The sequence below is a fragment of the Chenopodium album genome, chromosome 5 (assembly GCF_948465745.1).
Source record: "Chenopodium album chromosome 5, dcCheAlbu1.1, whole genome shotgun sequence".
NCBI classification, from domain to species: Eukaryota; Viridiplantae; Streptophyta; class Magnoliopsida; order Caryophyllales; family Amaranthaceae; genus Chenopodium; species Chenopodium album.
Genome location: NC_137838.1, coordinates 14913041 through 14930009, shown reverse-complemented (window position 1 = coordinate 14930009; position 16969 = coordinate 14913041). Strand labels below are relative to the sequence as shown.

Sequence of the window (16969 nt, the reverse complement as noted above, 5' to 3'; positions counted from 1 at the left end):
TGAAGGTTACACCCCTTAACGATCCAAGAGATCGTCAACTCCATAAGGTCATGAACCAAATAAGGGTTCGGGGATGAAGGTACAAATCCAACCTAAAAGAGATTGAACCTGCCCTAATAATAGGCCTCTACTTTATTCTACTCGTATTCATGTGCGCTTCCTGACTAACATACAATCAATAGGTTAACCCTAAACCTGTTTAATCTATGTTGGTTGAATATTAATGCACAAATAAACTATTATTGGCGATCACTTGAATTATAATCACAATTAACCCTAACAAGATTATTAATATCTTATTAAGCGTGGTTGCAAGTACCAATTCCTTTTAACCTGCAATAAAAGGTGATCAAGCAATAACAATAAAAAATATGATACATATCAAGCAACATAAAAATAATCATGATAATCAATCATAATCATAATCATAAATATTAGAAAGAACATAAGAAGCATCATACTTTTACTCATACTTGATATTAAAGATACCCTAGACATGATACTAGGAATCATAAATAACAATCTAAGCATGATATCTACATCATGAAATCAATTAATCAATTAAAGTACTTACTTGGATGCCTCGTACCTCTTTCTAATTACAAAATACACACGTTAGTAACTTCAAGGAAAAATAACAATCAAACAATTAAATTAAATAATTGAAATAGAGATTTGGAACCAAACCCTCAGAAATTAAAACCTTTCACGTCTAGGGCGAAGGCAACTTCGAATATGGCTAGGTGTATCAAGATCTTGTGAATGCGGAATTTTGTGTGAAAAAGTAAAGTTTAGAAAAGAATGCTAAAAGATTAATGTTATTGAAAATTGATGAATGAATGATGAAGATGAATGAAGAGAATCGATGAATAATAAAGTGATTGAAGAGAGTTGATTATTGATAATTCATAAAGTGATTGTTGATGAATGATACTTGTAGATGATGAATGAAAACGGAGTTTTGATACGATATTTATAGAGAAAATCATCCAAAAAAAGATAATTTATCAAAACAGAGTCTGAAGACCACAAAACAACCTTAGCGCCAGCCCTGGCTCATTGGCGCCAGGACCAGTGGCTAGCGCCAGGCGCCAATGGCTGGCGTCTGGCGCCAATCCTGATTCCAAGCGCCAAGGCCTGGGGTTGGACGCCAAACCGGATTTTAACGCGTTTTCGAAAATCTGATAAATTTCCCGTACTGGAAGATAAAATAATATAATTTCAATCGAAAATGTTATTTGATCTAATTAAAACTCTGAAGAGTCCTAACTGAATTAAGAATGATAAGACCTTCTAGAATGTTTTAGAAGACCAAAACCATTCCTAATTACATTAGGAATGATAAATCATATTAGGCCCTCCCCTAGATCATTGGGCCGTACTTAAAACTCAAACCGGACCCAGTTTAGTAAATTGGCCATAAATTCCTCAATATTCATCGGAATTGGGCTTATAATATATCGTTGGAAAGGTCTTTGCAAGCCCCATCCAACTACACCACTATTGGACCCATATTATGGACCAACCAAACTGGATTGGCTGTTTTCTTAAAATAAAGTTTTCAAAAACAGAGAGAAGAGAAAAGAAAAGAAAAGAAATAAAACTTTCCGCAACATTTGGCGCCGTTGTTTATTTTATTTCTTTCATCATGACTTGTTTTATTGCTTTGATTAGTTCAGTTTTTATTATGAGTGAGTAGTTTTCTATCTAGGGTTTATGGGGATCCATGAATAATATGAAGGGGTAATTTATGGTTGTTAATTGTCAATGCTAGATTAATTTCCTATTGATTAATTTAATGCTCTGTGACTAGATTTGCGCAGATCTTTTATGCATGAGTTTAAAAATATTGATTCGAGATTCGACAGATGAGAATTGATGTTTAGGTCTAGTTTCAATAGGCATGTTAATTTATAAATGGTTAGGTCGAGATTCGAAAGATGAGATTTAATACCGGTAAATTAATTGTGTGATTATAATACATATCGAAAGCCCTTTATAATCTGATTAATATATGCATTGATGAATGATTATTATACTCTACCCTGGAATATTATTTATTGGTGAACCTGTGCCCTAGATCCTTTTATATATTGTTTTCTCCCTATTCTTAATCTTCGTAGTTTAGTTTTATATTCAACTTATATATTGGTTACTTCATAATCTAGATTATATTAGTTAATTAGGAATAGAAAGACTTGCTTCCCTGTGGAGTTCGACCCTACTTCCCTATCTACTTTAGTTAGAGGATTTAGGTATTACTTTTGATTTGGGGATACGACTTTACCCTGTCAAAATTTAGTGCCGTTGCCGGGGAAACGGTTTTATTTTTATTTCTGATTATTTTTGTAGTCTAAGCTAGATTATTTTCTTCTTGTTTCAGAGAACATTAGTTCTCTATGGCAAATCTCATATTTGCTTCTAGTTTTTGCTTATGCCCAGGTGTTCCAGATCAGGTTACATCCCATTCAATCCTGAGATCGAACGTTCCTTCCATAGACAGAAAAATCTCTACAAGCAAATCCTGGCGGATTCTGGTGATAATAACAATAATCACCGAGACCCTCCAACTGGTTCTAGCGATTCAGAGGTATCATCAGATCCAGAATCAAAGATGACGGCTCCAAAGAAGCTTAGTGATTATTCACAACCAAAGCTTACGGATTTTCCACATCTCACCCCCACTCCGGCTCTTGGTGGGGTTCAATTTGAAATTAAACCTCAATTTATAACGATTATAGAGAGGAAGCAATTCAGTGGAGCCAAGGGTGAAGACCCGAATCTTCACATTTCCGACTATTGTCAATATTGTAACACCATCAGGCAAGCCGGGGTCACTCAAGACCAAATCAGGGAGATTCTCTTTCCCTTCTCTTTAACTGGAAAAGCTAAATTGTGGTTTAATGGCTTAAATAGAACTGCACTTGGTATAACTGACTGGGAAACTCTTGTTTTGAATTTTTATAACAAGTATTATCCTGCAGAGAGAACAGCCGTACTACGGAGTGCGATTCAGAACTTTGCCCAAGAAGCCGATGAATCTTTATATGAGGCTTGGGAGAGGTTCAAGGACCTACAAAGAGAATGCCCTCACCATAATTTAGCACAATGGCAGTTAATCCAAGCCTTTTATAATGACATTGGAAATTCTTCTCGAATAATTTTAGACTCTGCAGCTAGTGGGAGATTTATGAATCTTAATGTTGAAGATGCAGGTCAGGTTATTGAAGACATGGCGATACACAATTCCCAATATGGGAATCCTAGAGGATTTGCGAACAAGGGGAAACATAGTGTTGAATCTGTATCCTTTTTGCAAGCTCAACTAACCTCTATTTGCCAAAAATTAGATAATCTGAGCTCTGCTAATGTAGCTAATGTTTCTGCGATTAATAATAATTCTAATGAGGCTTTCTGTGAAAATTGTGGTATTGTAGGTCATTGGGAGCAGGATTGCAGGAGTTCCGTGGAGCAAGTTAACGCCTTCCAAGCTTATAGGCAGAATAACCCATACTCCAACACCTACAATCCTGGGTATCGGAATCATCCGTACCTTTCCTATCGGAGCACTAATGTTCAAAATCCACCACCACAAGAACTACAGGCGCCACAACAACTGCAGCAGAAATATTACCATCCCAATGCTAGTCAGAAGAACCAACCACAACAACCCTCCCCATCTTCTAACCCTTCTCTGGTGGAAATTAGAGCAATGTTGGTTAATATGCAAAAGCACATGGAGAGTAGAGATGCGACAATTGATCAAATTCTAGCACATAATAAAATTGTAGATAATCAAATTGCGCAACTTTTCGCTACTCTACAAGCCCGCCAACAGGGAGCTCTGCTGGCACAACCGACCAGGCCTACGGATCAAGCATTTGCAATTACTCTAAGGAGTGGTTCAAACTATGAAGGGCCCAGAGTTGATGAACCTGTTTTATTAAATAATGCTAATCTTAATTCCGTTAAACCAAACAATGTAGTTGATAGCCCTGCAGGGCTAAAGGATAGTACTAACATATTTAATTCTACATTGCAGGGTATGACTCCAGAGAAGGTGGCCACTCCAGACAAGAGCAACAATGCTCCTAAGCCAATTATCAAACTTCCATTCCCCAATCGTCAATTGAAGACAAACTTGGATAAGCAGTTTGGTAAGTTCCTGGAGGTGGTAAAAGATTTGAAGGTAACAGCTTCCTTCACTGAATTAATCACACAATCCCCTCGTATGCAAAATTTATGAAAGAAATATTGACGAGAAAAAGGTCTATTAGTGAGGTAGAGACAGTAGCTTTCACTGCGGAGTGTAGTGCCGTACTTCAAAATAAGTCTCCACCTAAATTAAAAGATCCGGGTAGTTTTTCTATCCCTTGTCATATTGGCAATATCTTGATTGATAATGCATTATGTGATTTGGGTGCAAGTGTTAGCGTCATGCCATTATCTGTGTGTTCTAAGTTGAATATGGGTAAATTAAAAGCTACCAATATAACTCTACAAATGGTCGACCGTTCTTTCAAATACCCCTTAGGTGTTTTAGAGGATGTCCCCGTTAGAGTAGGTAAATTTTATATACCTGTTGATTTTGTTGTTCTTGATATGGCTGAGGATGTGCAAACCCCAATTATTTTGGGTAGACCATTCCTTAACACTGCAGGAGCAGTCATAGATGTAAGAAGTGGTAAGTTAACACTATCAGCAGGGGATGATAAAGTTATTTTTAATCTTAATAATACCCCTAAAAACTCCATGACTGAGAAGAAATGTTTCAGTGTTAACGTGGTTGAAAATTATTCTAACAAGCCCCAAGCTCTTGAAAAAGATCCCTTGGAGGCGGTATCTTTTGTTGCATCCCTTTCAGATGAGATAGACAAATGGCAGAAGGAAGTCGATACAATAGAAAGAGCACTTTACACCGTTGGTCTTGGTTTCGAAGATGAAAAGGTGGAACCGATCGAGCAAGTTGTGCAAATCGAGCCTACGGTAGGTATCCCGCCAGATCGAGTTGCAAGTGTTGAATGCACTGACAATTAGAAGCAATCCTCGATCAAAGAAGGATCTTTGGTGCGTAGCATTGCAGATCCCCCAGTCCAAGTTAAGGAGGATCCACCAAATAAGGTGATTTGGCGTCCCACAGGGTATGTCAGAAAGCCGCATCACAACCTAAACACCGCTAGACCGGGTGAGAAACCACCCGATCAAGCGTTAGGCCAAGGGTCCTAGTTATTGTACTGGGTAAGAAGGTCGTGCGGGACCTTGATAAATCAGCGCTTTGCGGGAGGCAACCCGTATTTCTTGCTTTCTAGACTATTTTTCCTTTTTCTTTATTTTTATTTTTATTTTTTTTATTTTAGAGAGGCGAGAAGAGTAAAATTTTACCGATTACAAGAGTTTTTGTACAGGTATAGGTTTAAGAGGTCAAAAGACTTAGAAAAATTTGAAGACGAAGAAAAAGCTAAGGATATCTGACTGGGTACGGGCCCGATCGGGCGAGCTTGCCCGATCAGGCGCGCAAGCAAGGATAATTTTCAGCTTTTAATTCGCCCGATCGGGCATGGCTGCCTGATCAGGCGCGTATGTAGGGCTGGAAATTGGAACTTATTTCGCCCGATCGGGCGAGGTTGCCCGATCGGGCGTGCAAGTGCTGTTGGAAACTCGAGCTAATTTCGCCCGATCGGGCGCAAATCGAGTGAAGAAAAAGAAATGTCGGGCGAAGCTCGCCCGACCGGGCGAGTGAAAGGGCGAAATTTTTGTTCGTGTTCGCGCCCGATCGGGCGGAGCTCGCCCGATCGGGCGCACAACTAAGGTTCTAGGTTTCAGCATTATCCGCCCGATCGGGCGAGGCTTGCCCGATCGGGCGCTCCATATTTGGCCGTCCCCTATATTCTTTTCCCCTTCTTTCTTTCCACACTTTCTTCTTATTTCATTTTCTTCTCCATTACTTTCTCTCTCTAAAACCTCCATTTTTACACCTTCAAACTCACTTATTTTCAAGATCTTCTCCAATCCTTCCATCAAAACTCAAAATTTTTTGCATATTTTTAATCCTTTCATCTTTCTCTACAATCTAAACCTAATTTCTACCACTTTCTCTCAATTTCTCTAAACCCTAAGAGAGAGAAAGTCTTCAATTCCTATATTTTCTAACCACAAATGGCTCTCAAGAGATCAAGAACTGTAAGGGGGGAAAGCTCAAGGCAACAAGAGGCCAGAATTGACCCGGATTTGCAAGTTCCGGGATGGGAGAGGGTGGTCATCACCACCCAAGAGCAAAAACAAAGAATGATCAACCTCACTTTGAGGCAGGTAATTCCCACTCGTTTTATTCATCACCCCACCCTTATTAGATTAGGAATTGATAAGCATGTAGAAAAGTTGTTCAAGGGAGTTGGCATGAGTGGTTTCTTTAACATGCATTACGATACTTATGATTACTTAACCTTAGAATTCGTTTCTAGTTTTAATGTCATAAGATCTAATGCTTTAATTTCTCATGTTCAATTTAGATTATTTAATAATGATGTTAGATTGACTTTGAAAGAATTTGGCAAAATTTTTGAGTTAAAATCGGATAGGCCGATTGAACCTCCCCAAGACAACATCGCCGTTGTCTATCAATCCCTTACGGGGGATCCTAATTTGAACCTCCAACATGCCAAGGGCACTTGGATACAACATCCCGTGCCAAAGCTTTGGCAACGGTTTGTTGGCCTTACCATTTTCGGACGGCATGAACCCGCCAATGTAAGGCGGGATGATCTTGAATTGCTAGGGTCATACATGATCCCTAGGAGTGAAAAGCTTAACATAGTCCACAAAATGGCCAACCACTTCCAACAGGTGGCCAATGCGGCCGAGGCGGGTAGGTCTAGGGTACCCATTTATTTTGGTGGCCTAGTAACACACATAGCGGTCAAACACCTTAACTTTGTCCCTAACGATGACGGTAAGGTAGCCGGCCCAACTATTATGGACCTACCCTATTTAGGTGGCCTTAATTGGATTAATGTCATGAGAGGTGAGGGTTGGTGGGTGATTCAACGGGAATCAGGTAGGAGGGATAATGCTTTCACTTTACCTAACCCCACCTTGACCAAATTTGAGAAGGGGAAGCCTTCTTACACTTTCGAGATTAACGGTCAAGGTGAGTGATGTATCCATTTTATATATTAATTTACCCCCGTCCCTTGGTCATAATTAGTAGTGTTTTTGGCTCTATCGAACAACTTTTATTACTAATTTGTCTTTTCTAGTGTTTTCGTAGTCTTTGTTGAGTTTTGTAGGAAATTGCGCCTTTGGAGCATTTTCTCGGGTTTTTCATGGAGCGACTACGGGAATTAGAAGTGCACGACCATCTTTGAAGCCCAAGGCCGGTTAGAGTCATCGAGCCGGTGATTAAGGGCTCGGTAATTGGGATCCCGAGGTATTTGGACCGAGTATTCAAGACACGAAGAGGAAATCCGGATTGGGCCGAGAAATCAAGCCCAATCGAAGTCCGAGCCTCAAAGTGAAGCAAGGGCTCGATCGGGCAACCTCTAGCACGATCGGGCGCGGCGCTGCTGGTGCTGTGCGTGGCTCATAGCGCGCCCGATCGTGCGAGCGTCTAGCACGATCGGGCGATGCTGCGGAGAAGGGACGCGAAGAAAAAGGCAGGCCCGATCGGGCGCGCGTTTTTATAGGACCTGATTAGTTTTGTCTTAATTTTTGTTTTAGAAAACGTTTAAGTAGGATTTTTTTACGGAATTTTGATTACCTTCTTTTTAGACTTTCTCTCTCTACTTAGAATATTTCTCTCTCTTAAATTCTCTCTCAACTTTTGTTCTTAATTATTTCCATTAATTCCAGATTTCCTTTTGGTAACAATTTCTTCTCTTTTAATTTCAGCTATTTTACTTACTTCTTTATTTATGCTTTTATTTATTTATTTGATTAGTTTAGTTATGATGATGCGTGAGTAGTTTTATTTCTAGGGTTTATGGGGATCTAATAAATGATATGAAGTGGTAATTTTGTGATTGTTAATTATCAATGCTTGGTTGATTTCCTATTGATTGATTTAATGTTATGCAATTAGGTTTGGCCAGATTTAATTGTATGAGTTTAGCAATATTAATTTGAGATTCGACATATGAGAATTTATGTTTAGGCTTAGTTTCAATAGGCGGATTAATTTATAAATGGTTAAGTCGAGATTCGACAGATGAGATTTAATACCGGTAAATTAACTATGTGATTATAATACGTAGCGAAAGCCCTTTACAATCAGATTAACCAATGCTTGATGATTGCTTATTATGATTTGCCCTGGAATATTGTTTATTAGTGAACCTATGCCCTAGGCCTTTTAATATTTGATTTTCTCCCTACTTTATTCCTTCCGATCTTATTCTCTGTAGTTTAGATTTTATTCACAAAAATATTGGTTACTTAGATAATTTAGACTATAATGATTAATTAGGAATAGAAAGACCTATTTCCCTGTGGAGTTCGACCCTACTTCCCTATCTACTTTAGTTAGAGGACTTAGGTAATTATTTTTTATTAGGGGATACGACTTTACCCTGTCAAAATTTGGCGCCGTTGCCGGGGAAACGGTTTTATTTTTGTTTTCTGATTTTATTTTTGTAGTCTAGATTATCCCCTTTTGCCTCAGAGAACGTTAGTTCTTTGAGGCAATTCTCATATTTGTCTTTTAGTTCTTTGTTTATGCCCAGGTGTTCCAGATCAGGTTACATCCCATTCGACCCTAAGATCGAGCGCTCTTTTCATAGGCAAAGGAAACTCTATAGACAAATTCTGGCGGGTTCTGAGGAGGACAACAGTCGAAGAGATCCTCCCTCTGATTCTAGTGATACAGATATTCCTTCAGATACAGAATCAGAGATGACGACCCAGAAGAAACTCAGTGACTACTCGCAACCGAAGCTCACAGATTTCCCGCACCTTACTCCCACTCCGGCTCTAGATGGAGTTCAATTTGAGATCAAGCCCCAATTTATCACTATGATAGAGAGGAAGCAATTTAGTGGAGCTAAGGGTGAAGATCCTAATCTTCACATCGCAGATTTCTGCCAATATTATAACACCATGAGACAAGCCGGGGTCACGCAAGACCAAATTAGAGAGATTCTTTTTCCTTTTTCATTATGTGGCAAAGCTAAATTATGGTTTAATGGTTTGAATAGAACTGCACTTGGTATACTGACTGGGAAACTCTTGCTTTGAATTTCTATAATAAATATTATCCTGCAGAGAGAACAGCGGTGCTAAGGAGTGCTATTCAGAACTTCGCTCAAGAGGCCGACGAAACGTTATATGAGGCTTGGGAGAGGTTCAAGGATCTATAGAGAGAGTGCCCTCACCACAATCTAGCACAATGGCAATTAATCTAAGCATTCTATAATGGTCTTGGAAATTTTTCTAGATCACTGTTAGATTCTGCAGCTAGTGGGAGGTTCATGAATTTAAATGTGGATGATGCAGGACAGGTTATCGAAGACATGGCAATACACAATTCCCAATATGGGAATCCAAGAGGGTTTGCAAATAAAGGAAAACATAATGTCGATTCTGTATCCTTTTTGCAAGCTCAATTAACGTCTATTTGTCAAAAATTAGATAATCTCACTGCTGCTCCTAACTCTGTAGCTAATGTTTCTGCTGTTGCTAACAATGAAGCTTTTTGTGAAAATTGTGGAATTGTAGGTCATTGGGAGCAAGATTGTAGGAGCTCTATGGAACAAGTTAATGCCTTTCAAACCTATAAGCAGAATAACCCCTATTCCAATTCTTACAATGTCGGTTACAAAAATCATCCTTATCTTTCATACCGGAGCACCAATGTACAAAACCCTCCACCTCAACAACAACCACAGCAGCAAACCCCACCACAGCAAAAATATTATCATCCTAATTCCGACCAGAAAAGCCACGCATCACCCTCATCATCTTCCGACCCTGCCATGACAGAAATTAGAGCAATACTTGCCAATATGCAAAAGCACATGGAGAGTAGGGACGCGCAAATTGATTCTATCCTAGCCCATAATAAAATCATGGACAATCAAATTGCACAACTTTCATCTACCCTACAATCCCGTCAGCAAAGAGCTCTACCATCTAAACCTATCCATCCTACAGATCATGCCAATGCAAGCACTCTAAGGAGTGGTTCACATTATGATGGACCTCCTATGCCAAAGGAAGATAGACCAGTTCCTGATCTAGATTCCTCTATACCAAACGCTAATCCTGCTAGCCCTGCATGGCTACAAACAGATACTAACTCTACTAATGTTTCTGTGCAGGGTTAATCGCATGATAAGGGAGGAGATGTGTAGAGCCCGGTTTTCAAACTTCCATTCCCTCATAGACAACTGAAGAGTTAGTTTGATAAACAATTCGGTAAGTTTTTAGAGGTTGTGAAAAACCTGCAGGTAACAGTTCCTTTCACTGACTTAATCACTCAAGTTCTTGCTTATGCTAAATTTATGAAAGACATTCTGACTAGGAAAAGGGCCTTTAATGAAGTAGAAACTGTAGCTTTCACAGAGGAGTGCAGCGCTTTATTGCAAAACAAATCCCCTCCTAAATTAAAGGATCCCGGTAGTTTTTCTATCCCGTGTCATATTGGGAATGTTTTTATTGATAAAGCTTTGTGTGATTTGGGTGCTAGTGTCAGTGTCATGCCATCGTCTGTCTGCGCTAAACTTAATATGGGAGAATTAAAAGTTACTAATATAACTTTGCAAATGGCAGATCGTTCGGTAAAATACCCCTTAGGTATTTTAGAGGACGTACCTGTCAGAGTTGGTAAATTTTTTATTCCTGTTGATTTTGTTGTTTTAGACATGGCAGAGGACACACAAATACTCATTATATTAGGTAGGCCTTTTCTCCATACTGCAGGAGCAATTATTGATGTTAAAAATGGTAAACTAACCCTTTCTGTAGGTGACGATAATGTTACTTTCAATTTAGGGAAGTTTTTGAAAGGGCCTATGTTAGAGGAAAATTGTTGCTACATTGATATAATTGATATAATGGATGATATTTGTGATGATAGCTTGCCACAGGTTCTTGCGAAGGATCCCCTAGAGGAAGTTCTTTGCGGGAATTTATCTAGAGACAATGCAAGCGTTTGGGGTAATGAGGTACATGATATTGAAAAGGCTCTTTCCTTAAAAGAGTTAAGCCCCAAGGAAACAATGAAGGTAGTAAATTTAGTTCAGGAATCAAAACCTGCAGAGGTCAAGAAACCTGAGCTAAAACCTCTCCCTTCTCAGTTAAAATATATTTTTCTGGATGAACAGGAACTACACCCCGTGATCATCAGTACTGCACTTACTGACCTACAAACTTCCCAACTTCTAGGGGTTCTCAAAACCCATAAGAAGGCTATTGGGTACAGTATTGATGATCTCAAGGGTAATAGCCCTGACTTTTGTATGCACAGGATACATTTAGAGGAAAATTACAAGCCCTGCATTCAACCCCAACGAAGATTAAATCCCAACATGCAGGAAGTGGTCAAGAAGGAGGTTATGAAATTACTTGATGCAGGTATTATCTATCCTATTTCTGACTCCAAATGGGTAAGTCCTATGCAGGTAGTGCCAAAGAAGGGTGGGATGACTGTGATAACAAATGAAAAGAATGAATTAATTCCCACTATAACTGTAACAAGGTGGCGTATGTGTATTGACTATCGTAGATTAAATATCGCCACTAAAAAGGACCACTTTCCTCTTCCCTTTATAGATCAAATGCTTGAGAGGTTAGCCAATCATAAATTATTTTGCTATTTGGATGGGTATTCGGGATTTTTCCAAATTCCGATTCACCCTGAAGATCAGCAAAAGACTACTTTTACATGCCCTTATGGCACTTTTGCATATCGTAGAATGCCCTTTGGTTTATGTAATGCACCCGCTACCTTTCAACGTTGTATGATGAGCATTTTTTCTGATTTCATAGAGTCTTTTATGGAGGTCTTTATGGATGATTTTAGAGTATATGGTTCTTCATTTGATTCATGCTTAATTAATCTCGCTAAAATTTTGAAAAGATGTGAAGAGTGCAACTTAGTTCTTAATTGGGAAAAATGTCACTTTATGGTGACAGAGGGAGTAGTCCTAGGTCATATTGTATCTGATAAGGGCATACAAGTAGACAAAGCTAAAATATCACTGATTGAGCAATTACCTCCCCCAGTTAATGTTAAGGGAGTTAGAAGTTTCTTGGGTCATGCGGGGTTTTATCGCCGCTTTATCAAAGATTTTTCTAAAATTGCTAAACCACTGACGCAGCTTTTGCTCAAGGATGCCCCTTTTATTTTTACTGACGAGTGTCTTGAGGCTTTCAACAGGATTAAGCAGGCTTTGATATCGGCACCCATCATATGTGCTCCCGATTGGAACCTTCCTTTCGAGATCATGTGTGATGCAAGTGACTTTGCGCTAGGAGTCGTGCTCGGACAGAGAAAGAACAAGGTTTTGCATGCTATTTATTATGCAATCAAAACCTTGGATGAAGCCCAAGTCAACTATGCCACTACGGAAAAGGAGTTTCTTACTGTTATTTATGCTTTAGAAAAATTTAGATCATATCTTGTTGGTTCTAAAGTTATTGTTTTTACTGATCATGCAGCATTGAAGTATTTGATAGCTAAGGCGGAATCAAAGCCAAGGCTGCTCCGATGGGTTCTTTTGCTCCAAGACTTCAACATAGAAATAAAAGATAAAAAAGGGAGCAGAGAACGTAGTGGCAGATCACTTGTCACGTATCAGGTATGATGAGGGTAAGGATTCTCTACCTATTGATGATTCTTTCCCTGATGACAACCTTTATGAAGTTGTAGAGCATCACCCATGGTATGCGGATTTTGCTAATTATTTAGTGGGTGGTACTCTACCTCTTGACTTGTCCTACCAACAAAAAAAGAAATTCCTTTCTGATGTTAAACATTATTTTTGGGATGATCCTTTTTTGTTTCGTGAGTGTGCAGATGGATTGTTTCGCAGGTGTGTTCCCGAATGGGAAGTCCACGGTGTGCTTACTAGTTGCCATACCTCACCATATGGAGGACATCATGGCCCCACTAAAACGGTGGCCAAGATTAATGAGTCAGGTTTTTATTGGCCTATGATGTTTAAGGATGCTAACATTTTTGTGCGGACTTGTGACTCTTGCCAGAGGACTGGTAACATCTCGCGGAGGCATGAGATGCCCCAAACAGGAATTTTAGAAGTTGAAATTTTTGACGTTTGGGGTGTTGATTACATAGGACCGTTCCCTTCTTCAAAAGGGAACCGTTATATTCTTGTCGCCGTAGATTATGTATCTAAGTGGGTCGAGGCCATTGCCACTCCTACCAATGACGCCAAGGTCGTCCACAAGCTTTTCAAGAAGACCATCTTTCCAAGATTTGGTGTACCCAGAGCTATAATAAGTGACGGAGGATCTCACTTTCATGAACGGAAGTTGGACACCCTCCTCAAAAAGTATGGTGTCGACCATAGGACAGGTTTAGCCTACCACCCCCAAACTAGTGGCCAAGTTGAGGTTTCCAACCGTGAGATTAAGGCCATTCTAGAGAAGGTGGTGGCAAAGTCAAGGAAAGATTGGAGCGACAAGTTGGACGACACTCTTTGGGCATACAGAACTGCATTCAAGACCCCTATAAGTATTACTCCGTATAGACTCGTGTACGGAAAAGCATGTCATCTCTCGGTCGAATTGGAATATAAGGCATATTGGGCTATTAAGGAGCTCAATATAGATGCCAAACTAGCGGGAGAAAAGAGGTTACTTCAACTTAATCAACTCGATGAGTTTAGGTTGACGGCCTATGATAGTGCTCGAGTCTACAAAGAGAAGACGAAGAAGTGGCACGACAAGATGATCCTTCCGAGAGAATTCAAGGAGGGTGATAAAGTGTTACTATTCAACTCACGACTTAAACTTTTCCCAGGAAAGTTAAGGTCAAGGTGGTCGGGTCCTTTTATCGTAAAAAGGGCCAACAAATTTGGTTCTGTGGAGGTTTTCGATGAACATGGTAACGAGTTCAAGGTTAATGGCCAAAGACTCAAGCTATATCATGAGGGGGCTACAATTGGTGCAGTTGATGTACTTCACCTAAGTGGTTCCGATTCACTCTGAGTTTCACTGTGGTAAGAGGGTCGTGCGGGACCTAGATAAACCAGCGCTTTGCGGGAGGCAACCCATATTTCTTGCTTTCTAGACTAGTTTTCCTTTTTCTTTATTTTTATTTTTATCGATCCCATGAAACAACAACAGATGGACCTCATGCAAGAGAGTCTAAGCAAGCTATCTAGCGACTACAAGTTTCAAGGGATTAGTTCACAAGGGGTCTCGGTGGACAAAGATCTTCTTCCGCAAAAGTTCAATGCCAATGACATCCCGAAATTTAAAGCAACCGATAACCCTTATTTTCATTTAAGAGCCTTCGAAACAATAATGAGTATTAAGGGTATCGACAAGAAGGTTTTTCCCTCTCTGTTCTCACTATCTCTCGAGACCGTTTGCCAGCAATAGTTCTTTTCTCTCGAGAAAGAAAAAACCTCCACCTGGGAGTCCATAGCAAACTCTTTCGTTGATAGATACAAATGCAACATTCCAGTTGAGACTGACCATAGGGAGCTTGAAATCCTCAAGCAGAAAGAGAACGAAGGCTTCACCTCCTTCTTTAACAAATGGAGAGAAACCTCAGCTAAGATGATTGAGGTGCCGAGTGAAAAAGAGTCTGTAAGGTTATTCATCAAAAACCTTCAAGAAAAATACTCCAAGCATCTCAAGTATCAAAATAATATCCATACCTTTAAGGCCGTCTATGACATTGGAATCAATATTGAAGACGACCTGGCTAAGTTGAAAGCCGTCAACAATAACTCTAACAGTGGTTGGAAAGGCAAGAAGAACGACAATCCTTCTTCTTCTAAAACCACCCACTCAAACAATGTTAGCACTTTTAACCTAGGTAAAGTCCTTGCTATGAATAATCAAGGACAAAAGAAACCATTTAGGAGGAACTTTACTCCTATTGGCATGAGTTATGATACCGCATTTGACCGACTAAATGTAAAAGGTCTTATAAATCCTATTGGACAATTTGGGGACCCACCAGTCGAAAAGAGGTCGGCTAATTGGAACCCCAATGCACACTGCAAGTATCACCAAGGTAGGGGCCATCTCACCGAGAATTGTTGGAAGCTTAAAGAAGATATCCAAGACTTAATCGACAACAACAAGTTGCCATTGCCCCATGCCAGTAAGAAGCCAAGTATTGATAATGCGCCTCTCGCTCATTCCTTGGCTATCTCTGATGAGGAAAACGAGGTTGACCCCTCGTCTCTTATCAAACTTGTTAAAGAAATCCATGCCATCGAAGAAGAGGAGGAGATCTTTTTCGACGCCATGGATAACCTTCCAGAACTAGCAAGTAAAGAGGACATACAATCGCTCACACTGTCTATGATAGAAGGATCGCACTTGCTACGTGAAACTCTCAAGGCTATAAAGGAACTTCAGAAGAAATATGACGAGGTTTCACTCCCGAAAAATGAACCTAAGAGAGAGTTCACACCCATGGGAACGACTTACGAGGCAAAACATTTTCCTTTACAAGTCACCGAAAAACCCAAGAAGAGTAATAGACTCTACACTCCAATTGGGATCCCCTATATACAAATGTTCAAAATGCTCTCCGAGAGTGGCGAGATCAAACCTCTCGAACCGAGACCATTCGAATCATTGAAAAGGACATATAGATATTACTGTCACTATCATCAATCAGGAGGTCACACTATCGAAAACTGTTTTAAATTCAAGGATTTAATTCAGAAAATGATTGATGAAAAGAAACTAGTCCAAGTTCCACAAGAAGAGGATGCAAGTATTAATGGAGTTTGGGACAGTGATGAAGAAGACCTCTACTTAAAAGACATGGTAGGACTTCCACCTTCGGTGTCATATTCCATGGATGACTTTTGGGTTGAAGAAGACTCATCAATAGACGTCCTCACGAGATCCGGGAGAATGCAACCTCCTATTTTAACACAACCCATGCCAACCACACAGCAAGTTCCCATACCTATCATTGAAGATAATGACATCGTCAAACAATTCAAGAAAACAAAAGTTGAAATGAATGTATGGAAGCTTCTGGCAACATCTCGAGAACATAGGTTGGCTGTAATGAATTCCTTGGACAAAATAGGGATAGATTCTGACACCACTCCTGAGGAGTTGGCTAACTTCCTCACGAGTGATCTACCTAGTCCCATCAATTTGATCACCTTTTCTGACAAGGATTTACCCCCAGAAGGTGACAAACACTATAAGGCATTAAACCTCACAGTAGTTTGCAAGAGAATGAACGTCCCTATGACTCTTGTAGATAATGGATCAGCCATTAACGTCTTTCCACTTAGAATTGCGAGGATGCTAGGCATAAGGGATGAAGACTTAACTCCGTCAACGCAAGAAATAAGAGCCTACGACAACACTCGTCGTCAAGCTCTTGGTAAAATTACCATGAATGTAATGACAGGAGCGATAGAACATGCTACTACTTTCCAAGTAGTAGATATCAAAGCTTCATTCAATTTATTGTTGGGACGCCCTTGGCTTCATGACCTAAAGGCCGTCCCCTCATCTCTCCACCAACAAGTAAAAGCCATAGTTGGGGGAATTCCTATCACCATCGATGCTTCACCTATGAGAATCAAGTCTATAGAAAACCCAATAATTAACGTGGAGAACGACGAGGATGATGAAGATTTATGGGGATTTAACGAAGAGGTCTCCTTAATCCAGGAGGATGAAAGGACCCCTCTCGGCCACGACCCCCATTCTAACATGACCGTGAATGCTATTCTGAAGAAACAAGGACATTTTCCTGGGATGACTTTAGGAAAGAAAAAGGGAATAGCAAAACCGCTGGAGT

The 16969-nt window shown here is 39.9% G+C and overlaps 1 non-coding gene across 1 annotated transcript; it reads right to left on the bottom strand.

Annotated features, from left to right (window-relative positions):
* Positions 1–2995: 2995 nt before the first annotated feature.
* LOC145633406 (small nucleolar RNA R71) lies at positions 2996–3102 on the bottom strand. Its single transcript, XR_014112733.1, has one exon. It is a non-coding gene; the product is annotated as a small nucleolar RNA R71 (small nucleolar RNA).
* Positions 3103–16969: the final 13867 nt, after the last annotated feature.